Source organism: Hyla sarda, unplaced genomic scaffold, assembly GCF_029499605.1.
Source record: "Hyla sarda isolate aHylSar1 unplaced genomic scaffold, aHylSar1.hap1 scaffold_71, whole genome shotgun sequence".
Classification (NCBI taxonomy): domain Eukaryota; kingdom Metazoa; phylum Chordata; class Amphibia; order Anura; family Hylidae; genus Hyla; species Hyla sarda.
The window spans coordinates 277,479-303,967 of NW_026610729.1; the positions used below are offsets into that span (position 1 = coordinate 277,479).

A 26,489-nucleotide genomic window follows, 5' to 3' on the forward strand; every position below is an offset into this window, starting at 1 on the left:
GCCTTCGGCTGTCCGAGCATCCTGGGAGTTGTAGTTTTTGCAACAGCTGGAGGCACACTTTAAAAACCACTGGTATACATATTATGACTGACACTTCTTACGGGACACTATAAGGTTTGATCAGTATTTTAGAAACTGCTGATATATTCTGATCTCCATGGCGATGCCGCTGTCCGTGCCGCACAGTGTGAGCAGCGTACCTGCGGCTGCACTGGAGCCCGGTGGGCGCTCACGCGGTTCCTCCCCGGCAGCCGGAGCTCGGGGGCGCGCACAGGAAGTTTGGCGGGAACGCGCGTCCTGGATGTGTCGTTCAGTGCGGAAAGGAGCTTCGGGGAGCGGGCTGACACCCGGGGGACACTGAGGAGCCGAGGAGACGGGGTGCAAACCCTGGGAAAAAAAAGTAGGATATCGTCCGCCATGACAGAAAGTGGCTGTCAAGGCTTCTCTACTAACTTTTCCCTGTTGCCATACTAACTTGGTGTACACGAGTGTGAGTGTGCGCTGTAGTGTGGACGTGGTCAGTGAGGTGAGTGCGGGGCGCACAGCTGTATGCACAAGACGCATGTGTGCTTTCACACTGGACCGTGCGGAGGACTGACGCGTTACTGACAGATGGGTCAATTCCTTCCCTGAGGCAGTTGCTTGTGTAGCAATTCCCTAACATTACCCATTGTGGACAGGAGCGGGGAAGTCCTATTCCCCCACAGCTGCACCCCTCTGCACCTCTGCCTGTTTTCCCACACATGCATTTGAGACGCGTGCGTTTTTTATTTATTTATTTAGTTTATTTATGTTTTAGCAACAGTCATGAACCAGTGTTTCCCAACCAGTATGCCTCCAGCTGTTTCCAAACTGCAACCCTTGGCCGTGCAGGCATGATGGGAGTTGTAGTTGTGCAACAGCTGGAGGCACCCTGGTTGGGAAACGCTGTCATTAACGCTGACCATCCCAGCCAGACACAGTTTACCTTCTAATCCAATGCAATCCAGTCTGGTGATCTAGTGGAGAACTACAAATCCCAGCCTACCCTGTCCGGTGTGATATAGATTATATATATATATATATATATATATATACACACACACACGGGTTAAGTCCTGTGGGAACTGAGTTCCTGCACTTTTTCCACAGCAGGAACACCATTCCCATTAGCAGGAGTCCTGCAGGACCAGCCCTTGAGTGGTAATCATGGGTGAGTTCCCTCACTTTTTTTTCCAGGACTTGACCCCTGTGTGTGTGTGTGTGTGTGTGTGTATATATATATATATATATATATATATATATGTACAGTGGTCCCTCAACATATGATGGTAATCCGTTCCAAACGGATCATCGTTTGTTGAAGCCATCATATGTTGAGGGATCAGTGCAATGTAAAGTATAGGACAGTGGTCTACAACCTGCGGACCTCCAGATGTTGCAAAACTACAACACCCAGCATGCCCGGAGAGCAACATCTGGAGGTCCGCAGGTTGTAGACCACTGTTAGAGGAAGTTGTACTCATTTGTCCCCGCCGCTCCGGACCGTCACCGCTAGTCACTGCTGCCCGGGATGTCGCTGCGTCCCCGGGGTGTCCCCGACGCTCCGGTAAGGCCTCTTCTTCCCCAGCATCCGCGCTCTCTGTCGCCGCCATCACGTCGCTACGCACGCTGCTCCTATTGGATGACGGGACGGCATGCGCAGCGACGTGATGACGTCGATGGATGCAGGGGATCCCGAAGAGGACGCGCCGGAGCCCCGAGGACAGGTAAGAGACATCACCGGAGCTCACGGGGCATCGTAAACGGCTATCCGGTGGCAGCTGAAGCAGTCAGCGCTGCCGGATAGCCGTTTATGCGATGGCCCCGACATACAAAAGCATCGTAAGTTGATGCTGCCTTCAAAATGCGATGGCCTCTGAGAGGCCATCGCATGTTGAAATTATGGTATGTCGGGGGGTCACTGTATATATATATATATATTCCCTATATGTGCTTTGTGTGTAAATCAGGTGTCATTTGTCTGTTTCATATCTACAGCTGGTACTGATCTGCAATGCCCATCGTGCCCGGGCAGCATTCGTTTGTGCAGGCATGATAGGCGTTGTAGATGTGCCACAAGTTTGGGAATGTATTAAGTGTCGTACAGCTTTGGCCCTGATCATCTGTTTCCTCCTCTCCTGGGAGAAGTAGGGTTAAGTAAATATGGGCTGGAGCAGTGTTTCCCGACTGGGTTTCCTCCGGCTGTTGCAAAACTACAACTCCCAGCATGCCCGGACAGCCAAATATACTGACCAAGTTGTAAACGCAGCCTAATCATCATGCGGATCCATAGCAGAAATCTTACTGCCCGCCTCGGATTTCTGCTGCAGATCCTTTACTGAAACATACATTAGATTGGCCAAATGTTCAGCTGACAGCTAATCCTTTCAGTCTCCACCATATATGCACACTCGGCTATGCCGTGCATGCATGTGTTTGCAGTAAGGCTTAAGGAATAAGCCACTGCTAGACACTTTAGGAGACGACTTATCTCGGGCATCTTCCAAACCAGCTGTTCCAGGGTCAGGATGTACAACAGTGTTTCACCGGAAAAAAATGCACTGCGTAGAAACGGAAGAAATTTTTTTTTCCTGTTTCGTCGTGGATTTTGGGGTAAAATGACTAATATAACAGCAAAGTAGAATTGTTGGCACAAAAAAATAAGCCATAATATTTATTTTTAGGTGCAAAATTGAAAGTGTGATGATTTTTAAAAGGTGATGAGGAAAAAATGAAAATGCAAAAACGGAAAATATGCGTCATTAAGGGGTTAAAGGTTCTTAATAAACTTGGTTGGTTGGTGAACTGGGAAAATTCCTCTCCTACGCAGCAAAGACATTTTTGGGGGATTCTTTTAGACTCCACACTTCAAAAATCTTTTATACCTGCCCAGAAAATTAAAACTCCAGTCCTTAGAGAAGTTTCTGAGACCCCTAGAATTTCTATTAGGAAAGGGATGTCCTTGTTAGTTCTCTTTACTTCTGCCATCCCTGCAGTACCCTGGGCCCAGATTCACTCTAGGTCCCTTCAGTTAGAGGTTTTAGATCAGTGGGATGGAGGGAGGTTTGGAGAAGTCAGTGATTTCTTCCCTAGGGGGGTGGTTGGTGGACGATAACCTGAATAGAGGTCTAGATTGGAAGGTACATTTGCCCATGGTGATCACTACTGACGCTAGTCCCTGGGGGGCGGTGGCCATGCAGGGGATAGAGACCTTCAGGATTCCTGAGATATGGAGGTTAAGCATACCTCCTCTAACTATACGGAGTTACCGTATTTATCGGGGTATACCACGCACCGGCCTATAACACGCACCCTCATTTTACCAAGGATATTTGGGTAAAAAAAGTTTTTTACCCAAATATCCATGGTAAAATGAGGGTGCGTGTGTGCGTGTATACCCCGATATACCACCAGGAAAGGCAGGGGGAGAGAGGCCGTCGCTGCCCGCTTCTCTCCCCCTGCCTTTCCTGGGGTCTAGAGCCCTGCTGCCGGCCCTTCTCTCCCCCTGGCTATTGGCGCCACTGCCCGTTCTGTCCCCCTGACTATCGGTGCCGGCGGCGATAGCCAGGGGGAGAGAAGCGGCGCCGACAGCCAGGGGGAGAGAAGGGGCAGCGGCACCCATTGCCGGCGCCGCTGCCCCGTTGCCTCCCCCATCCCCGGTGGCATAATTACCTGGGTCGGGTCCGCGCTGCTGCAGGCCTCCGGCGCGCGTCCCCTGCGTCGTTGCTATGCACGGCGCGGCGCACTGACTTCATGCGCCGTGCAGCGCATAGCAACGACGCCGGGGACGCACGCTGGAGGCCTGCAGCAGCGCGGACCCGACCCAGGTAATTATGCCTCCGGGGATGGGGGGAGGCAACGGGGCAGCGGCGCCGGCAATGGGTGCCGCTGCCCTTTCTCTCCCCCTGGCTGTCGGCGCCGCTTCTCTCCCACTGGCTATCGGCGCCGCTGCCCTTTCTCTCCCCCTGGCTGTCGGCGCCGCTTCTCTCCCACTGGCTATCGGCGCCGCTTCTCTCCCCCTGGCTATCGGCGCCGGCACCGATAGTCAGGGGGACAGAACGGGCAGCGGCGCCGATAGCCTGGGGGAGAGAAGGGCCGGCAGCAGGGCTCTAGACCCCAGGAAAGGCAGGGGGAGAGAAGCGGGCAGCGACGGCCTCTCTCCCCCTGCCTTTCCTGGGGGTGTATCGGCGTATAACACGCACATAGACTTTAGGCTAAAAAATTTTAGCCTAAAAAGTGCGTGTTATACACCGATAAATACGGTAATTGCCATTCTTTGTGCCTTGCAAGCTTTAGGTCCCAATATTAAAATCAGGATGTTAGGATACTTCCAGATAACACTGCTGTATCCATAATTAATAGGCAGGGTACGACTAGAAGTGTTAGCCTAATGATGTTATCTTTTCAGATTTTTTCGTTTCAGAGACTCAGGTGAAATCCATCTCCGCTGTTCACTTGAAGGGAGAGCTAAACTTCAGGGCTAATGAGCAGGCATCAGGTTGGACAGGGTGAGTGGCAGTTGAACCCGAAGGTTTTTCAGAACATCTCAGCTCTGGGGCTCTCCACAGGTGGACTTTTTGCCACCAGACAGAACGGGGAAGTTAAAAATATTCTTTCCCTCTCCCTGTCAGACAGGCCATTAGCAGTAGATGCCTTGTCCCATAGATGGGTGTGGGATTTGGCCTATGCTTTTCCTTCGCTTGTGTTCATACCTAGGGTCATCAGGAAGATCAGGGAGGACAGGGCAAGAGTGATTCTTATTGCCCTTTTCTGGCCCCGGAGGGCGTGGTCCTCCTGCCTAAGGACCCATGTCAGTACTGGACCCTTGGGTCCTTCCAGAAGTCCCGGACCTCCTGATACAGGGTCCGCTGCTATATCCAGAAGTGCAAAGTCTACACCTGACTGCCTGGTTCTTGATAGGCTAATCCTAAAAGCTAAGGGCCTCTTAGCAGCAGTGATTGACACCCTTTAGGCCAGCAGAAAGACTGTGACCACCAAGATTTACTTCAGAGTCTGGAGAAAGTTTTTTGAGGTGATGGGCCTTTCTAATATAGACCTTGACAAGCCCAACATAGCAGCTATCTTAGACTTTCTTCAAAAGGTCCTTGAAAAAGGTTTGAGGGCAGCCACTCTTAAGGTACAGGTGTCTGCTATAGGGGCTCTCTTCAGTCAAAAAATTGCTGACCACCCGTGGATCATAAGATTTTTTTTATTTTTTTTTTAGATCTGTCAACAGGTAACAATTGTCAAAAAGTATTAAGACTCCAGCTTGGGATCTCTCGGTGGTTCTTGATGATTTGAGTACACAGTCTTTTGAGCCTTTTGTCAGAGATTCTGCTGTCAGTTCTGACTCAGAAGACTGTCTTCTTAGTGGCTATGACATCACCCAGGCGGGTAGGCGAGCTAGCGGCCTTATAATTTAAAGAACCATATACAAGGATCCTGGATGACAGAATTGTAATCAGTCCAGATCCTGCCTTTCTACCAAAAGTGGTATCTGCCTTCCATATGTCTCAGGAAATTGTTCTCCCCTCCTTCTGTGCTAACCCATCTAATATTACAGAAAGGTCCTTTCATAACTTAGATGTCAGGAGGTGTGTGTTAGAGTACATTGATAGGCCTAACAAGGGAAATAGTGCTGCTAGAGATTCCCTTTCCAGGTGGATTCGTCAGACTCTTCTGCCTATCTATCAGCAGGGCTTTCTCCTCCAGATAATCTAAGAGCTCATTCCACTAGGGCTATAGCCTCCTCTTGGGCTGAAAGGAGGGGGGCCTCTATTGAGCAAATCTGTAAAGCGGCCACCTGGTCGTTGCCACGCACTTTTTTTCGGCACTACAGGCTTAACTTTGCTGATTTTTCTTCTTTCTTTTGGACGTAAGGTCCTGCAGGCGGTGGTCCCACCCTAATTCTGGTACTCTGGTATTCTCTCTAGTGGTGCTGTCGTGACGGGGTGGAAAGCAGGTAATTTACTCACTGGTAATTCTGTTTCCTCGTAGTCACGACAGCACCACGGCATTCCCACCCCTTTTTATTTCTGTGCACTGGGTTTGTTGTTTACACGGGTGAGAGAAGAAAACTAAATGTGGATGTATATACATTGATATATTTCATGTAGAGGGAAAGAAGACATTTTTCTTCTACCATTATTCTATTTTGTAGATTTACTTTATGACTACATGGTGTCATTTATTTTTAGTAGTTTAGTTTATTTGTAGGAAGTCAATTTAATATGAAGGCTCTTAATGGGTCTCAGTAATTCACTGAGGCTATGGAGGGTTGTGCTTCCTTTTGTCCTCTAGGTTTCCTGTCCCTGGGCGAGGAGTCCGTCTCTCTCTGGTGGTGCGGTCGTGACTACGAGGAAACAGAATTACTGGTTTCACACCTTGGAATTTCCGTGTGGAATTCCTCTTGGAATGTCTGTGCAGAAATTCCACTTCAGCGGAGTCCAGTTGAATTTAACAGAATTCTGCTGAGCTGTGCACACGGCGGACTTTCCGTGCAGATGTTTCCGGCACAGAAATTCCCTTTTCCGTGTCCACAGAATGGAAGAACACGTTCATTCTTTCTGCATACTCTGCACGGAATGCATAGCTGTCTATGAGACAACGTATTCCTGTGCGGTCCTAGTGTCGCAATGTTTATGGTGGTAAATAATGTATTTCATATAACGGGGTATACAAATAGTACACTGCTCAAAAAAATAAAGGGAACACTTAAACAACACAATGTAGCTCCAAGTCAATCACACTGTCCACTCAGGAAGCAACACTGCTTGACAATCACTTTCACATGCTGTTGTGCAAATGGAACAGACAACAGGTGGAAATTATAGGCCATTAGCAAAACCCCCCCAATAAAGGAGTGGTGGGCGTGGCGTTACGTTGCATCTCCATTCCCGGAAACCGGAGGTTTCTGAAACTGGAGACGCAGCTCCGCATACAATGCGAGTGCTGCAGCGAGATCGCGGGGGAGATGGGGTAGTGTCCCAGCGGAGGGCCCCCTGCGATCAGACATCTTGTCCCCTATCCTTTGCATAGGGGATAAAATGTTAGATCCTGGAATACCCCTTTAATGGGTTTTCCAAGCTTCAGGATAGGTCTCTGTAAAGTGCTGACACCTGACATCCGGCACTCCAGCCAATCAGCTGATTGCCAGAGCTGCCGAGACTGCATACCAAGTACCGAGTACTGAGCTGGACATTATGTTGTGGCCGTGCTGGGTTACTGCAGCTTAGGCCTCATTCACACTGCCGTTGGGCTCTGTTAATTTGAGCTCCATCACCAGTTTAGAGAAGGAAGAAAATTGTTCTTGCAAAAAAAAATTTTCTCTGCTAAACTCCAGTAAAATTACTCACGGACCCCATGCAAGTGAATGGGGTCTGTCGGTAATCGGCAGTAGCCGTTTGCGTCCGATCGGCTCAAAAACTAATTTTAAAAAAAATTAAGCAGATTGGACCTTTAACAGGTCTGATACGAACTGCAGTGTGAACCTAGCCTTAGCTCCAGCCTTAGCTACAATTCAAGCGCAATCACTATACAGTGTGTGGTATTGTCTGACTTGTCACCCCATAGATCTGGTATAGATGGCTAACCCCTTTTACTGCTGACTTTATAATAGAATGCCAATAATCACATATTCACTTACATGTTCCCAGTATAGAGGTAAGACCCTTTTTTTTTTGGGGGGTCTCTTGCAGTCACTGACAGCCAGGCCCCCACCTATGTATACACACTTCTCTATGCAGCCTCAAAATGTAATAGCCAGGTTAATGGATGCCTGGAATCAATGGGAGATTGCACACATCTGTATTACACATGCATGTTTTATATACAGTTATGGCTGTAAATGTTGGCACCCCTGAAAGTTTTCAAGAAAATGAAGTATTTTTCACAGAAAAGTATTGCAGTAACACATGTTTTGCTATACACGTTTATTCCCTTTGTGTGTATTTGAACTAAACCAAAAAAGGAGGAAAATTGGACATAATATCACACCAAACTACAAACATGGGCTGGACAAAATAATTGGCACCCTTAACTTTAATATTTGGTTGCACACCCTTTGGAAAAAATTACTGAAATCAGTTGCTTCCTATAACCATCAATAAGCTTCTTACACCTCTCAGCCGGAATGTTGGACCACTCTTCCTTTGCAAACTGCTCCAGGTCTCTCTTATTGGAAGGTCGCCTTTTCCCAACAGCAATTTTAAGATCTCTCCCCAGGTGTTCAATGGGATTTAGATCTGAACTCATTGCTGGCCACTTCAGAACTCTCCAGCGCTTTGTTGACATCTATTTCTGGGTGCTTTCTGACATATGTTTGGGGTCATTGTCCTGCTGGAAGACCCAAGATCTCGAACGCAAACCCAGCTTTCTGACACTGGCCTGTACAGTGCGACCCAAAATCTGTTGGTAATCCTCAGATTTCATGATGCCTTGCACACATTCAAGGCACCCAGTGCCAGAGGCAGCAAAACAACCCCAAAACATCATTGAACCTCCACTATATTTCACTGTAGGTACTGTGTTCTTTTCTTTGTAGGCCTCATTCCGTTTTTGGTAAACAGTAGAAGATGTGCTTTACCAAAAAGCTCTATCTTGGTCTCATCTGTCCACAAGATGTTTTCCCAGACGGATTTTGGCTTACTCAAGTTCATTTTGGCAAAATGTAGTCTTACTTTTTTATGTCTCTGTGTCAGCAGTGGGGTCCTCCTGGGTCTCCTGCCATAGCGTTGCATTTCATTTAAATGTCAACGGATAGGTTGTGCTGACACTGATGCTCCCTGAGCCTGCAGGACAGCTTAAATATCTTTGGTACTTGTTTGGGGCTGCTTATCCACCATCTGGACTATCCTGCATTGACACGTTTCATACATTTTTCTCTTCCGTCTACACCCGTGGAGATTAGCTACAGTGCCAGGGGTTGTAAACTTCTTGATAAGGTTGCGTACTGTGGACAAAGGCAAATCTAGATCTCTGGAGATGGACTTGTAACCTTGAGATTGTTGATATTTTCCCACAATTTTGGTTCTCAGGTCCTCAGACAGTTCTCTTCTCCTCTTTCTGTTGTCCATGCTTAGTGAGGCACACACAGACACACAATGCAAAGACTTTGTGAACTTCTCTCCTTTTTATCTGCTTTCAGGTGTGCTTTTTATACTGCCCACACCTGTTACAATCTTATTTTTCCACAATTTTTAAAGGGTGCCAATAATTTTGTCCAGACCATTTTTGGAGTTTGGTGACATTATGTCCTATTTGCTTTTTTCCTCCGTCTTTTGGTTTAGTTCCAATACACACAAAGGAAATAAACGTGTATAGCAAAACATGTGTTACTGCAATCCTTTTCTATGAGAAATACTTATTTTTCTTGAAAAATTTCAGGGGTGCCAACATTTACTGCCATGACTGTAGAAGTGTTTATCAGAGTCATACGGGATTCCTGAGAAGGAAAATTGTGACAAGCTCGATCACATGCTGTGTTATAGAGATACTGCGAATACGACGCTTCGCTGAACCATATGATCCTTCACAGAGTTTATACAAGTCAGCATTGCATAACTGTATGGATTTGTGCATGGGAAACTGCAGTGTACATTAGGCCTCTTAAGTATATTGTATATTTGCAGCATGTGATCATAAAAAGGGGAAGAAAAAAGTTCATCAAAAAGTGGATAATTCGTTTTTCTTCTAAATCTCATAAAGCAGTGGTCTCAAACTGTGGCCCTCCAGATGTTGCAAAACTTTAACTCCCAGCATGCCCGGACAGCCGTTGGCTGTCCAGACATGCTGGGAGTTAAAGTTTTGCAACATCTGGATTAGGGATCGACCGATATAGATTTTTTAGGGCCGATACCGATAATCTGTCACCTTTTCAGGCTGATAGCCGATAACTTATACTGATATTCCGGTATAGGTTATCGGCTATTTCACCCCCCCCAGCGGGGCAGAAACCGTTGCAAATCAATGATTTAAAGCGGGCACTTTAAATCAATGAACTGCAGCGGCTTTTGCGGTGCCAGAGACCGCCGCCGCCCGCTTCTCTCCCCCTGCCTGTCCTGAGTCAACAGTTTCCCCATCGCCTTCCCCACCCCTATCCTCTGCCCACATACCGCGGCCCCCCCCCAACATCCTCTGCCCACATACCGCCGCCACCCCATCGCCTTTCCCCCCATCCCCGGTGTTATAATTACCTGTTACCGGGGGTCCACGATCCTTCTGGCTCCGTCGGCGTCCTGCGCAGGGGGCAGCGGCGGTATGTGGGCAGAGGATGGGGGGGTGGCGGCTGTATGTGGGCAGAGGATGGGGGGGGGCGGCGGTGGTATGTGGGCAGATGATGGGGGGGGGGGGGAGGCGATGGGGCAGCGGCATGTGGCCAGAGGATGGGGGAGGCAATGGGGCAGCGGCGGCGATGGTAGTCTCTGGCCGGGGCATTATCGGCATATGGGCAAGGTAATTGTCGATAACGATAATGTCCAAAATCGTGATTATCGGCCGATAATATCGGCCAAACCGATTATCGGCCGATCCCTAATCTGGAGGACCACCGTTTGAGACTACTGTCATAAAGTATGAAAATATTTAAGAAGAATATACCTGGATGGCAGATTGTGCCCAGTGCTCTTTTATGCCCTTTTGTATATTATTATGTGCAGTATTGATGTGTTTCTATTTACACTGGTCATTTGCAACATATTGCTACATTTTGATACACATTGGAGGGAATCAATAAAAACTTGACAACCAAAACGGTCTGGTTTTGTCCAAAGGAACCAATCACAGCTAAGGTAATAGTTGCTGTGATTGGATGCTATGGGCAACCAGACCGGTTTTGGTTTTGACACCTTTTATTATTCTCCCCCCCCCCCCAGTGTTTGCAGTCTTATGTCAGCCTAATAATAATGGGAACATAGTTGATGAATTTCCATTTGCGATACCCTTCATGAACCAGCGTTTCTAGTAAGTTCATTACACTCCGGTGGGAGGCCCTTCTAGTAAAGCCATCATGCTTCATGAATGAGATGCATTAACAGATAAAGAGTTCCCCATGGTGAGTCAGGAGGAAAGCCCATCTGCGGGAGCTGTGCGGTAAAAGGGTCAAACAGCGTAACAAAGTGCCAGAAGTTGCTGACTGGATGTCAGCTTTGTATAAAGAAAGTGAAGAAAAAGTTTGAGATGACAGGAAATTTGTAGACCACAATTTGGGCCCTTGTTCTTCAATCTTTGTGCGGTTCAGGGATTCACACGTTACATAGTTCATAAGGTTTAAAAAAGGCAAACATCCGTCCATCAAGTTCAACCTATATCCCTATTGTGTACCTACTGTGTTGATCCAGAGAAAGGCAAAGAACCCTTAGGGCATGTTCACACAATGAAATTTCTGAGCGGAATCCAGCAGAAAAATTTGTATCTGATATTCTTGCAGTCCCATTGTATTCAGTGGGATTCTGCTGCACTGTGCACACAGTGGAGTTTCCGTGGCAGAAACATCGGCTGCGAAATTTTCATTCCAGCCTCGGCAGAAAGAATTGACATGTTAATTCTTTTTGCAAAATCCGCTCGGAAATCTATTGCCGTCTGTAGAGATGGCACATTTCCAAATGGTCCTAGCGCCAGCATGTTCTGCCGGTGCTTGCTTTCTGTGGAATGTCTGGCCGGAAAAGTTTCAGGCAGACATTACGCAAAAAATACATTGTTAGAACATAGTTTTATGAGATTGATGCCATTTGGCTCATACAAGGGGTGGGAAATGATTTCCCTTCACCAAATATGGCATCAGAATAAATCCCTGGATCATGTTATGTCCCTTTAAGTCTAGTATCCATAACCTGTTGTGTTATTACTCTCCAAAAATATCTCAACTTGATCATCCACCCTAGATTACTTCCAAAATTTGCAAAATTGCGGTTTAATTTCCCCACACAAATAGTATTTTTTTGGTTGCGCCATACATTTTATGGTAAAGTGAGTGATGGCATTACAACGGACAATTGGTCGCACAATAAACAAGCCCTCATACTAGTCTGTGGATGAAAATATAAAAGAGTTATGTTTTCTTGAAGGCAAGGAGGAAAAAAATGTAAAAATAACATTGTCCTTAAGAGTCTTTAAGGCCCAAATGGCCTGAGTCCTTAAGGGGTTAAATAGAGGTAATTTTCAAATCTGTTAAACTTTTTGGCAACAGTTTATTTAAAAAGAAAATCTGTTTCCACTGGAGTACCCCTTTAACCCCTTAAGGACATAGGCTGACATTTATCATTGTCTTAAGACTGTTTTTTGTGTATACAAAAAGCGAAAAAAGGCGCAAACAACGTTTATTCGTGCCTTTTTTGCACCTTTTGGTTTACACATTTCTACTGATTTTGAGTTGCAATCCACTGATTTTTGTCAATACACATGATATGGAAGGGTTTTATGAACTGCTCCTTTTTGTGAAAAAGCGCAAAAAAAGCACAAAGCCACTGAAAAGTCTCTAAAACTACACCAGCTTAGCTTAGCTTTTTGGTGTATGTGAAGAGATAAATTTCAGTAATTGTGACCTGCATGAAATTTCTGCAAAGCTTTTGTGACCATTTAATAAATGTGGTGCTCCTACACATTACCAGCACACAAAAAAAAAATCCGGCCATAGGGTGTACAGGTACACCCTGACGTCCTCGTAGTTATGGACACGGGGCGTACCTGTACGCCCGTGGGAATTCCGGTGCCGGCCGGGGACCAAAATGCTTGCTGAAATCATTCAGCAGGCATCCCATGACAACGCATGAGTTCACACCCAATTCACACTGGCGATCTGCGGCGATTCCGGTCATACAGGCCACGTGTGACCCGGAATTGGAAGGTGATCGGCGGAAATAAAACACCTCCCCTGTTGCTATGGGGAGGTGGCGATGACGTCACCTCCCCAGCTCCAGATTGATCGTCCGACCAATAGCTGCTGACGTAGGAGGGGTTAGTGTCCCCTTCTCTCAGCTCTGCTAGCCCACCAAGTTCGTTGAGTGGTGAGAGCTGAGAGAAGGAGCCAGGGACCCCGCCCTCTGACCAGATGTGTGCCCCACATTCATAGGGTATTTCTAATATGAAGGCCCTTCAAATCCACTTCATAGCTGAACATTTTGTGAAAAATTTGAAAATTGCTGCTGAACTTTGAAGCCCTCTGATGTCTTCCCAAAGTAATAACATGTCAACTTTATGATGCAAACATGTGAATCAATATATAATTTATTTGGAATGTCTATTTTCCTTACAAGCAGAGAGCTTCAAAGTTTGAAAAATGCAAAATTTTCACATTTTTCATCAAATTTTTTAATTTTTCACCGGGAAATGATGCAAGTATTGACGAAAATTTTCCACTACCATAAAGTAGAATATATCACGAAAAACTATCTCGGAATCAAATTTATAAGTAAAAGCATCCCAGAGTTATTAATGCTTAAAGTGACAGTGGTCCGATTTGCAAAAAATGCTCCCGTCCTTAGGGCCATAATGGGCTCCGTCCCCAAGGGGTTAATGGGTGGAGCAACCGCTGGAAGAGAGGAAGATCATTCTGCAGTGAATTGTAGGTTTGCAACAGCTGAAGGAACACTGGTCTTATGCACGGAAAGGATCACAGGTGTGTTTAATGGGTGGGGTGGCAGATGTTTGGGAGGAAGAAAAATGACCTCACACTTACAAACAAAGGAATTATGAGACATGTAGTTTAAGGGAGGGAACTTCAACAGGAATAGCCTGTTCACAAAAAGATAGCCACAGCGTTATGGTTGACTCTAGCCATTTAGCTCCAAGACAAGCACTGATCCTCCCTAAGCATGTCCATTACTGTCTTCCAGCTATGTACTACAATCACCTATCGGTGTATAACCCCTTAAATAGCTTCTGCGATTAATATGGTTCAGTCTATTGGTGTCTATGTCCATGGGTCCTGCTGTAAAGCATATCACTAAATGCTGTTAAAAACAACTCTGGCAAGATGGCCTCCCTCTTTATAAAGCACAGAAAAGTACATTTAAAAAAATTAAATTTGTAAAATAGAAACTGATAAATGTCACTGTGTCCCTGTCTGTTGTCTTACTTTACTGCTATTTTACTGGTTCTGTGGAGCTAATCTCCCGTAATACCCTAAAAAGAAAGAGAGAAATAGAACTTTGTCGGTGTTAGCTCAGGAAGCCTTCTAGGAAAGATTCAACAACAGTTACTTTTTTCCAACAGGAAATGTAAGGATATTGCTTGGTGGTTGCCCTATTCCCTAGTAGAGTGTTTATCATCCAGGGTGACCCCAGCTGTTGCAAAACTAAAACTCCCAGCATGCATGGACAGCAGTTATTCTGAGAGTTGTATGTGTCTGGGACATTGGGTTAGGTCACTAGGCCTTCTAGGAGAGTTCAACAGCAGTTACTTTTTTCCAACTGGAAATGTAAGGCTAATGCTGGGTGACTGCCCTATTCCTTAGTACAGTGCTTTCCAACCAGGGTGCCTCCAGCTGTTGCAAAACTACAACTCCCAGCATGCCCGGACAGCCTTCGGCTGTCCGGGCATGCTGGGGGTTGTAGTTTTGCAACAGCTGGAGGCACCATGTTTGGGAAACTTTGCCCTAGACCAAATGCAGTTTGCAGCTCATAGATTCCTACAAACTGTATTGTATTCTATTCTGGTTATGTTTCCTTTTCTGGTGGTTGGTTCCCTACAGGATAAATCCACATAGGATATTAACAAGTAAAAAAATATCAGCGTATTGCAATAGCAGACAAGATTTTGGCAAAGCCTCAAAAAGTTGCAGTGTAGCCCCAGCCTTATTGTTTTTTTTTTTTTTTTTTTTTTTTTTTTTTTAAATAAACTTTATTAATATATGAGTATGCATATTGTTAAAACAGACAGCACAATAACAAAAAAGCATGGTACAGAAACAAAGAATAAATCGCATAGAAGAAGAAAGTCATGTGACTCTTGGGTTTTCTTTTTTATAATGGACGAATACACCGTTGGGATAGATGTCTCCCATAGATCATGTGGCCGCAAGCATGTATGATACAAAGAGATTGAGGAGGAGGGGGGAGAGTTACCAAAACCTGTCCAGAGGAAAAGTTGCTGAGTTGCCCATAGCAACCAATCACATCGCTTCTTTCATTTTGAAAGAAGCGACGTGATTGGTTGCTATGGGCAACTCAGCAACTTTTCCTCTGGACAGGTCTTGATAAATCTCCCCCCGGGTCTATTCCCAACAGCATTTCATCATAATAATATGAAAGAGAGCAAAATTGAAAATAAACCATAACCAAACATGGCAATAAGTGTAGCCCTGGCATTATTGTTGCAGATTTCATCCTGTTCAGTGCCGAGGTACAAGTTGTTGTGAATCCTCGGGTTGTACCACAGATTTGCTGCGAGTAAAGTGCCACGATTTGGACTGGGCCTAAGAGTATGTTATAGAAATATTTGAAGAACTATAAAAACGTCTTCACGTTTTGCAGATGTGGACGGTTTATGATTTTTATGGCTATTCTTGGCGAAATCTCAGTTTCATCTTGAAAGGGAAGTAGTAGTTGTAGCTTATTCGTACACATCTCCTTGACGGGAATTGCTCAATCCCGAACATGCCTGGCACAGTTGTGTGCAGTGTTTTGGTATGCCTGTTCCTCATTATGGCCCCACCTTGAATAGTTGAAGGCTCCTGCCAGTGTAGGCATTGAGCAGACGAGAGGAGTTTGCATTCTTCAACCTATACTATTAGATATCTCCGCATCAGTTGCTGCCCCCTCTCTCTCTGTATTTCACTTCTAACACTTCGCATTCACGCTTTGGCAGTGGTTTATCTGTTTCATCAGCTGTGTCAACACATCTCATAACTAAAAAAGAAACACGCATACACACACGCACTCACTCTTTATTTAACACATTGCAACAAAGAGTTAAGAGAAATATTTGCTTGTCGGTATTAGTGTGGCTTCATCCGTATTCAGCCTGTTTTGGAATATATTTTACCTTTTTTATAATTTTTTTTTTTTTTTTTTACATTTGCCAGGCAATAAGTAAAGATGGCCATACAGTGAATTGTGTATGGTGCCCATGGTAGGACATCTTTCATAATTAGACTGACGCTGGCCCGGTTTTAGGCTATAATAAAAGTCTTGCATAGCAATGTATATTTATAATTATTAGATGAGCTCGGAAGCTCTCATACACGATCCCCACAGCCTGTCGTTCACGAAAACTTTTGATATAATGTAGATAATACTATTATATGTATATTTGTAATATATATTGCTTAAAAAATGTGTATATTTTTGGGTGAAAAATGCTGTCCCAGCTGCTATTACCTGTGTGTCTCTGTGAGGAGACAAAATACAGAAAGTGAGGGCTGGACTAGCAGGGCTCTGTACAGGCTCCTGGCTTGTCAATCAGCCTCTTGTGTGACCTGGGAGCGTGTCACAAGCCCTGCTTGTCCTCGGTGCACAGAGCCCTGCTTGTCCTCAGTGCACAAAACCCACGCTTGTCCTCGGTGTACAGAGCCCCGCTTGCCCTCGTTGCACAGAGCCCCGCTTGTCCTCGTTGCACAGAGCCCCGCTTGTCCTCGTTGCACAGAGCCCCGCTTGTCCTCGTTGCACAGAGCCCCGCTTGTCCTCGTTGCACAGAGCCCCAGCTTGTCCTCGTTGCACAGAGCCCCGCTTGTCCTCGTTGCACAGAGCCCCGCTTGTCCACGTTGCACAGAGCCCCGCTTGTCCTCGTTGCACAGAGCCCCGCTTGTCCTCGTTGCACAGAGCCCCGCTTGTCCTCGTTGCACAGAGCCCCGCTTGTCCTCGTTGCACAGAGCCCCGCTTGTCCTCGTTGCACAGAGCCCCGCTTGTCCTCGTTGCACAGAGCCCCGCTTGTCCTCGTTGCACAGAGCCCCGCTTGTCCTCGTTGCACAGAGCCCCGCTTGTCCTCGTTGCACAGAGCCCCGCTTGTCCTCGTTGCACAGAGCCCCGCTTGTCCTCGTTGCACAGAGCCCCGCTTGTCCTCGTTGCACAGAGCCCCGCTTGTCCTCGTTGCACAGAGCCCCGCTTGTCCTCGTTGCACAGAGCCCCGCTTGTCCTCGTTGCACAGAGCCCCGCTTGTCCTCGTTGCACAGAGCCCCGCTTGTCCTCGTTGCACAGAGCCCCGCTTGTCCTCGTTGCACAGAGCCCCGCTTGTCCTCGTTGCACAGAGCCCCGCTTGTCCTCGTTGCACAGAGCCCCGCTTGTCCTCGGTGCACAGAGCCCCGCTTGTCCTCGGTGCACAGAGCCCCGCTTGTCCTCGGTGCACAGAGCCCCGCTTGTCCTCGGTGCACAGAGCCCCGCTTGTCCTCGGTGCACAGAGCCCCGCTTGTCCGGTGCCGATTATCGTTTTTTTATGGCCGATACCGATAATCTGTGGTCTTTCAGGCCGATAGCCGATAACTTATACCGATATTCCGGTATAAGTTATCGGCTATGTCCCACCAGCTTTGATGATTAGATCTCTCACTGTATACCAAGAGATCGATCAATCTAGGCCTCCAGGATATACAGAAGCCACTGGAGGCCACCCCGATGACTCCCGACCCGGGCAGCATGAAATTGATGACAGGTTCCCTTTAACAGAAATTTCTACAGTATTTTTACATCCAAATATAGTGGTTATATTTTCTCTGAAAAGATGCAAAGCAAACGTTTCTGCATGATATATCATTAAACAAGGTTACAGGTTTAAGCACCAGTGTGTGAAAAAAAAGTATTTTTTTTTCCTTTACTGTTACAAATAGTGTTACACTGGTTTTACACTTTGAGTTATTTTATGATATTGTGACAAGTCAGATGATAACATCAGATGGTAAGATCAGCGATTTTTGACACAGCTTGTTTGGAAATACCATCGATTCGGTGACAAAAGTCAGACTCGAGTGATAAGGTACAACTGAAATTGTTGGCAACTTTAGGATGTGTTCTGCATGAGATTATGTGGTGATGGGTTAATCTCATTACAATCAACCCCTATATAATAGAGCTGTACTCTGTACTGTAGCTTTGTTTCGTACGTAACTGCTATAGGGCTCCCATAGAGATGCACAAGGCCACTACTTTTGTATGCCTTAAAGTGTACCTGTCATTTGCAAAAACCTTTTATATAATGTAGATACTAACATAATATGTATATTTAATATACTTCTGGCTAAAAAATTTGAAATACAGGAAGTGAGGGTTGGACAAGCAGGGCCCCCGGGCGCTGAGGACAAGCAGGACCCCCGGGCGCTGAGGACAAGCAGGGCCCCCGGGCGCTGAGGACAAGCAGGGCCCCCGGGCGCTGAGGACAAGCAGGGCCCCCGGGCGCTGAGGACAAGCAGGGCCCCCGGGCGCTGAGGACAAGCAGGGCCCCCGGGCGCTGAGGACAAGCAGGGCCCCCGGGCGCTGAGGACAAGCAGGGCCCCCGGGCGCTGAGGACAAGCAGGGCCCCCGGGCGCTGAGGACAAGCAGGGCCCCCGGGCGCTGAGGACAAGCAGGGCCCCCGGGCGCTGAGGACAAGCAGGGCCCCCGGGCGCTGAGGACAAGCAGGGCCCCCGGGCGCTGAGGACAAGCAGGGCCCCCGGGCGCTGAGGACAAGCAGGGCCCCCGGGCGCTGAGGACAAGCAGGGCCCCCGGGCGCTGAGGACAAGCAGGGCCCCCGGGCGCTGAGGACAAGCAGGGCCCCCGGGCGCTGAGGACAAGCAGGGCCCCCGGGCGCTGAGGACAAGCAGGGCCCCCGGGCGCTGAGGACAAGCAGGGCCCCCGGGCGCTGAGGACAAGCAGGGCCCCCGGGCGCTGAGGACAAGCAGGGCCCCCGGGCGCTGAGGACAAGCAGGGCCCCCGGGCGCTGAGGACAAGCAGGGCCCCCGGGCGCTGAGGACAAGCAGGGCCCCCGGGCGCTGAGGACAAGCAGGGCCCCCGGGCGCTGAGGACAAGCAGGGCCCCCGGGCGCTGAGGACAAGCAGGGCCCCCGGGCGCTGAGGACAAGCAGGGCCCCCGGGCGCTGAGGACAAGCAGGGCCCCCGGGCGCTGAGGACAAGCAGGGCACCCAGGCAATAGCTGCAGGGACAGCATTTTTATACCCAAAAATTTGGGTAATTGCCGATACCGATAACGTCAAAAACTTTGAATATCGGCTGATAATATAGGCCAAACCGATAATCGGTCGATCCCTAGTATGAACCAAAGTCAGATTAGTTGATCTATGGAGTTTTTATCTTAAAAATGTATTCTGGTTACATATATATATATATATATATATATATATATTTTTTTTTTTTTTTTTATATATAATTTTTTCTAATATATTTTATTTTACCTTTCCACTCAGCAATTATCTGGTTAAGGTGGTAAATTTCACAGTCTTAAGAATTTCTGGTGTTTTTCCTGCTTAGCTGAGAAATGTGGCATCTATCCACAGGTTTTGGAAATAGATGAAATTCCCCTGCATATCTTTTTTTTTTTCTAGTTCTCAGAAATCCTGCCATAAGAAAACCTAGATCTCTGATGTCCTGACCGATTGAGAATCTAGATAACGTTGCTTTTTTAGTATTTTGCGGTTTGGCCCAATAGTGTACAGTAACTGGTTTTTGCATTAGGTTGAAAGTGAAATCTTCCCCTTCCATCTGTTCTATTTTTAAGCACCGAGCTTATAAAAATGTCTGTAGTTGAAGTCTCCTACTCAGAAACAATTAAAAATACTCACCTCTAAAGCGTAGGTTGAACTTTGTGTGTGTAAATCTCATAAATAGGCATACACCTATTATTATAATTCTTCTTCTATAGGGACTGAGTTTGATACTGACATGACCTACTGCAACTTTATATTTGGTGATGAATATTAAAGAAGTAGCCCAGTCAAAAAAAAATGTATCCTCTATCTGCAGGCTATGGGATAACTTTCAGATTGTGGGGCGTCCAACCTCTGGGACTCGATATCCTGCCCGGCTCACCAAATGAAGTGTGTCGACCACAGCTCGAGGCGAAGAGCCAGAGATACCCGTACGGGCTCTCCCGTAGAGGTGAATTTAGGGGTCGTGTGGGCCACCGCTTCGTGCCATGCTCAACACACTTCATTCTTTTGGGGCAGTAGATCAAAGAAGGTCCCAGCAGTTTGACCCCCCACGATCTGATACTTATCCCCAATCCACAGGATAGGGGATACGTTTTTTTAGACTGGATAACTCCTTTAGGCAGTTGCCTAAAACAGTAGTCCCTGAAGTTACAAAATAATCGGTTCCAGGCTGACCATTGTATGCTGAAACCATTGTATGTGGAGACCAGAACTCTATGGAAACCTGGTAATTGGTTCTGAAGCCCCACAATGTCATCCAAAAAATTTAAAATGTAAGGATTAAAGAAAAATAAGTAAATAACACAGATAAAGCCATACATATAAAAGTAAGAACGAGCTGCTGGATGCTGTAAATCGCTGTCTATTTAGAGGACAAGAGCTGCTGCAGGGTCCTGCATAGTACACACAGTGTCCCAAAAAAGTTACATGGACCAGCCCTCAACTGTTATACAAAGGAGCAATTAACCTTGTCACAGGTTAAGAGTAGTACCTCCCTGTACTGTAGGGAGGCGCTATCAGACAGGCAGTCAATGAATGGGCTTCAGTAATGCATGGGTTTTACCAGTGAAATGTCCGTTCTTCCAGCCATTGACACATTGTTGCAGATCTGTACTGTTCATACTATTGTATGTTGACTATGGTTTCAAGTTGCAATGAGCATTGTATGTTGAAATTATTGTAAGTTGAGGGACCTCTGTATAGTCTTGTTTGTTAATGTGGCCTTCAGGTTTCCGATATGGTGTCTGACACTTTCCCTAACCAAACAGGGCGGCATGCTGTGCAATTTGGTCTGGTATTTTTGACAGCGGCTGTAATAGAGGCTTGTAATGGAGCCTTCAACACTGCCATTTGTAAAGGCATGGGAGTAGTTTTGGATGCATTTGTCCACTAGTATATGAGAACACAGCTGTATTGTAGCAGAACATCAGAACTTCAGTGAGCCCATACTTCAGCAATGCTCCGTAAATCTCCTAAACAGCATTTGAATCAAAATGTTTATAATTTTGGCAATTTTTGACTGTTGCTGCTGCCAGAAAGTTGTAAAATTCCCATCTTACCATCTTACAACCCCCCCCCCTCTTTTATTTAAAGGGGTACTCCGGCACTAAGACATCTTATCCCCTATCCAAAAGATAGGGTATAAGATGCCTGATCGTAGGGAGTCCCGCCGCTGGGGGACCACCGTGATCTTGCACGCAGCTCCCCGGTTACAATTAGTCTCCGGAGCATGTTTGCTCCGGATCTGATTACTGGCGATCACGGGGGCTTGAGCATTGTGACTTCATGGCCCCGCCCCCGTGTGATGTCACTCTCCGCCCCCTCAATGCAAGCCTATGGGAGGGGGTGTGATGTCACAATGCTCCGGCCCCCGTGATCGCCAGTAATCAGACCCAGAACAAACATGCTCCGGGGACTGATTGTAACCGGGGTGCTGCGTGCAAGATCACGGGGGTCCCCAGCGGCGGGACCCGCGAGATCAGGCATCTTATCCCCTATCCTTTGGATAGGGCATAAGATGTCTTAGTGCCGGAGTACCCCTTTAATTTGGCTGGCATGTCTTTATAAATAAAGGAGGTATTCCCCTTTAAGTATTTGGCAATACCGATCAATATATTGTGGCTTTTGAGATAACGTATATTAAAGACAGAGAGAGAGAGGCAATTTCCTTCTGTTGCATCCTTATAGGACCGATAAAAGAAATCGTTAACGGTTTGTCAACACGGTGAGATGAACACAAGGTCGCAGTCTGGATTCTCTGGAGCCGATACAATATATCAGTGTGTTAACACATTAACCGGTGTGTAGTGAACAGTCCTGACCCTACATTTACAACAACAAATCACTGAATTACAATTTACCTGCCTCACATTATATTTTATAAACGTGTCGTTCCAGAAATAGTCAGCGACTATTTAAAATAGAGCAGGAGCTTGCAGAAGTAACAAGTAAGACTATGGCCCTGGTTTACTAAGTGTCTTGGGAGTGTGAAATGTTGTTTAAGATGTAGATGATTCCATTCTACTTGACAGGTTGGAAAAGTTCTAACCAGCTTTTTCCTGGTGTAAATTTCCAGTCATTTATTTCACCCTATAGGACGCACCGGCATATAAGACGCACCCTATTTTAAAGGTCCAAAATCTAGAAAAAAAAAGATTCTGAACCCAACAGTGATCTTCAACCTGCGGACCTCCAGATGTTGCAAAACTACAACTCCCAGCATGCCCGGACAGCCGTTGGCTGTCCGGGCATGCTGGGAGTTGTAGTTTTGCAACATCTGGAGGTCCGCAGGTTGAAGACCACTGGTATAGGAGGTAATACTCACGTGTTCCCTCCGCTCCGGACCCGTCACCGCTGCCCTGGATGTCGCTCCATCGCTGTCACCGCGTCCCCGTGGTGTCCCCGACACTCCGGACGTCTTCTTCCCTGGGATCCATGCTCTCAGTCGCCGTCATCACGTTGCTACGCGCGCCGCTCCTATTGGATGACGGGACGGCGTGCGCGACGAAGTGATGACATCGAAGGAGAGCGCCGGCCATGCAGGGGATCCCGGCACGGAGCAGACACCGAGGAGGCAGGTAAGGTCCCTCCCGGTGTCCTGTAAGCTGTTCGGGACGCCGCGGCGGTCCCGAACAGCCAACTGAGCAGCCAGGTTAGTGTTATTTTCGCATCAGACGCGCCGGTCAGCTTTGATCGCCGCGTCTGAAGGGTTAATACAGGGCATCACCGTGATCGGTGATGTCCTGTATTAGCCGCGGGTCCCGGCCGTTGATGGCCGCAGGTATTCGCTGTATAAGACGCACCAACTTTTCCCCCCCAGTTTTGAGGAAGAAAAAGGGCGTCTTATACGGCGAAAAATACGGTAATTTGGGCACATTGCACCACAAATTCAGGAAAACAGACACAATGCGCAACATTTTGATACTCAGACCCACAATAGCAGGTCTGCTTTATAATAGTAAATCAAGGCCTACGTTCACTCATCATTTTGAAACCTGAAACCTGTTTTTTCATGGCAGATACCTGAAACTGATTTTCAGGGCCCATTCACAAGAGCAGGTTTTTTTTCAAACTGGCAGCAGGTTTTCTGCTGCGATTTTGAAAGGGGCGCCTTTCGGCGTGATGTCCACAGCAGATTTTTAGCAGTAAAATCTCTGCTGCAGACAGCCCACCCCTTTAAAACTCACAGCAGGACCATCGCTGGGAGATTGAAAGTCCACTCCTGTGAACGCACCCTCTGTGAGTTAAGCTACCATTGATTTAAATGGGTCCGTGGACAGTCCACAAATCGGACACTATTGTTAATCAATGGTAGTTTAACGCAGCGGGCAACCCGCTGCTAGGAATAGCGGGTGAAAGCACCCTTAGGATATGTTCAGACGGTGGAATGTCCGCAGGGACAGTCCACTGACAGAAAAGTGCCGGTAGAACATGCCAGCTCTTGGACCGCTCAGAAATGCGCCGTCTCATAGACGCTAATACTTTCCCTTGCAGACCCCGCAGAAAGAATCAACATGTCTGCGGACTCTGAAATCAGGATTTCCGTGGCAGAAATATTCACCATGTGCACAGTGCAGCAGAATCTAATGCGGAGTACCGCACCGAAATTCCATCGTGTGAACATGGCCCTAGGTTATTGGTGCTGATCTGCTGCAGATCTGTGGAAGGTTTAGTCCCATTGTCATGGGCATTTTTAATGTGGAATCTGCTGAAATAAGTAATATGGCATTTATTTCTGCTGCTGCAGCTGTTTTTTTTTTTTTCTTCTTCTGGGATTATAAATTTTACATGCATAGGATTTTACGCAAGAAGTACAGATATCTGGATGTATCCCTGTATACCATAGCCCAGTGTTTACCAACCAGGGTACCTCCAGATGTTGCAAAACTGCAAATCCCAGCATACCCAAACAGCAAACAGCTGTCTCGCCATACTGCGAGTTGTAGTTGCGTACCTCCAGCTGTTGCATAACTTTTTTGCAACACCTGGAGGTGCCCTGGTTAGAAAACACTGCTTTAGCCGGAGCAGCAACAGGGATTGACCCCACTCTGGCGGACCAAAAAGGTTTGTACCATACTGGCGTTGCAGAACTGTCTCCAGTTTTCCACGTTGCTACTCACTAGTAAACCTGCTGCAGGACAAGGGCTGTACGAGCAGGTAGCACCTTCCACAACGTCACAGAAGACAACGTAAGGAACGTTACATAAAGTTGACTTTTGCTTTACGAGACACTTGGTTTACTGTATTTAGTATTTTGTTGCAGATTTACAGAAAAACTGTGGATCTTGATGCTCGTGTGTCTTATACTGGGGTTGAATTCTGCACCGCAATCCTGAAAGCGGAGCCTCATGCACCAATGTTATTATAAGCAATATGAGATTTCATCTTGAATAGCACATACCAAGAACACCTTAGCTTGCTGTGACTCATCTGTGCACCATATGTCTTCTGGAAGGAACTGCTTAGCATTGTCTTGTGAGACTTTAGTCGCTGCTTGACAAATCGAAGCAGAGATAGGCATTTAGCGTTCTGCATAATAATAATATGTTGCCTTGTTGTGTATATATGTACTGTATGAATAATTTGTTTTCTTTTTACATATGATTGGACTTTGAGGGGTTACACACACAGGATGGTAATGATTTAGCATCACAGGAACATGAGGGACATATAAATATATAGTCTGCAGATGGGTGCTCTTTCCTTCTGGAGAGAGAGTTCTGGCTTTGCATTAATCCCGATTAGCTTTTTATATTCCGTAACTGGAGCTAAGCTGATACTAGGGAACATCGCCTGAAAAGGGGATGTAATGAGCTGATTTGCATATTCCCCTACCCAGAATGCCTGCGGAGTGCTTAGTGGAGTGCTTGAAAGCTCCGTCACACCAGGAGTGGTGAACTCTCCCTGAGTTAAATACTCATCCCGTTTATATATATATATATATATATATATATATATATATATAATCTATATATATATATACAGGGGTGTGGAAATAAAATAAAATAAATACTTGTCCAAGGGACTAAAACGGAGCACAATCTACTTGTCCCTACTTGGGTGTTTTCTTTTTTTTTTTTAGCCATTCACCTTGTGGTCAAACTTACACATTATTTTTATACTATAGGTCAGCCTGATTATACAAATACCAAGTATTTTTTTTCTTCTTTTAAAAAAATTTAAAATTCTTGACCCCTATAACATTTTTAATTTTTCGTATACCGGGCTGTTTAAGGGCTAATTTTTTGGGGCCGTAATCTGCTGTATGTATTGGTACCATTTTGGTATTGATTGGATTTTTTTTTTAACACTTTTTTTACTTTTTTTTAAATTTTTTTCTGGGATATGTTATAAACATAAAAAAACTCAATTCTGTGATTTTTTTTTTTTTTTTTACGTTAATGCTATACGGGATATAAAATGTTATTTTTTACATATTTTTTTTTTATATGCAAAAGGGGGGCGATATGAACTTTTGAATATGGAAGGGGTTAATGGGTGTTTTTTAAAACTTTAATTTTATTTTATTTTTTTATACACTTCATTGGGAGGAATCGTTAGATTCCTCATACAGATCAATGCAGTTCTATTGAACTCCATTGATCTGTGTTCATTTGGTTGAGGCTCAATCAAATGTAGATCTATGGGGGCAGCCATGAATGCAGAGGTAAGCCCTCTAGCTACCTCCACAGGGCACGATCCTCCCCACTAGACCACCAGTGATGGTTATAAAAAACCTTTAGACTCCGCTGTCAACTTTGACAGCTGTGATCTAAAAGGTTAATAGCAGGCCGCAGCGAGTGCCGCATGCCGGGCTATTAAAGGGGTTCTCCGGTGCTTAGACATCTTATCCCCTATCCAAAGGATAGGGGATAAGATGCCTGATTGCGGGAGTCCCGCCGCTGGGGACCCCCGGGATCTTGCACGCGGCACCCCTTTTGTAATCAGTCCCCGGAGCGTGTTCGCTCCGGGTCTGATTACCGGCAACCACAGGGCCGGCGGTGTGTGACGTCATGCCTCCGTCCCCGTGTGACGTCATGCTCCGCCCCTCAATGCAAGCCTATGGGAGGGGGCGAGACAGATATCATCTGAAATCAGCCGGGGGCCGTCGGGTATCGATCAGGCTCGAGTCAGGAGCCCGCTCTGTAAACCCTGAGCGCCGGTGTGAGGTGCAGACTTGGATTGCTAGCCCATACAGGGCTAAATGTATGAAAAATTCACCTGCCCTGTGCCCGGAACTACATGTCCCGGGCGTCGGGCGATAGGATTTCCACATCCCTGATATATATGTGTGTGTATATATATATATATATATATATATATATACACACTGCTCAAAAAAATAAAGGGAACACTTACACAACACAATGAAACTCCAAGTCAATCACGCTTCTGTGAAGTTA

General features: G+C 46.5%; 1 protein-coding gene across 4 annotated transcripts in view; it reads left to right on the forward strand.

Annotated features, from left to right (window-relative positions):
* The first annotated feature begins 283 nt into the window (after positions 1-283).
* Positions 284-26,489, forward strand: part of LOC130344234 (serine/threonine-protein kinase Nek6-like) — a 211,918-nt gene continuing 185,712 nt past the window's right edge. For 3 of the 4 annotated variants that reach the window (XM_056554405.1, XM_056554403.1, XM_056554406.1), the window contains exon 1: positions 284-400. The gene's annotated coding sequence lies outside the window, so the exon portion shown is untranslated. Of the gene's footprint in view, positions 527-26,489 lie in introns of all 4 variants that reach the window. The other variant, XM_056554404.1, reaches the window with a different exon arrangement.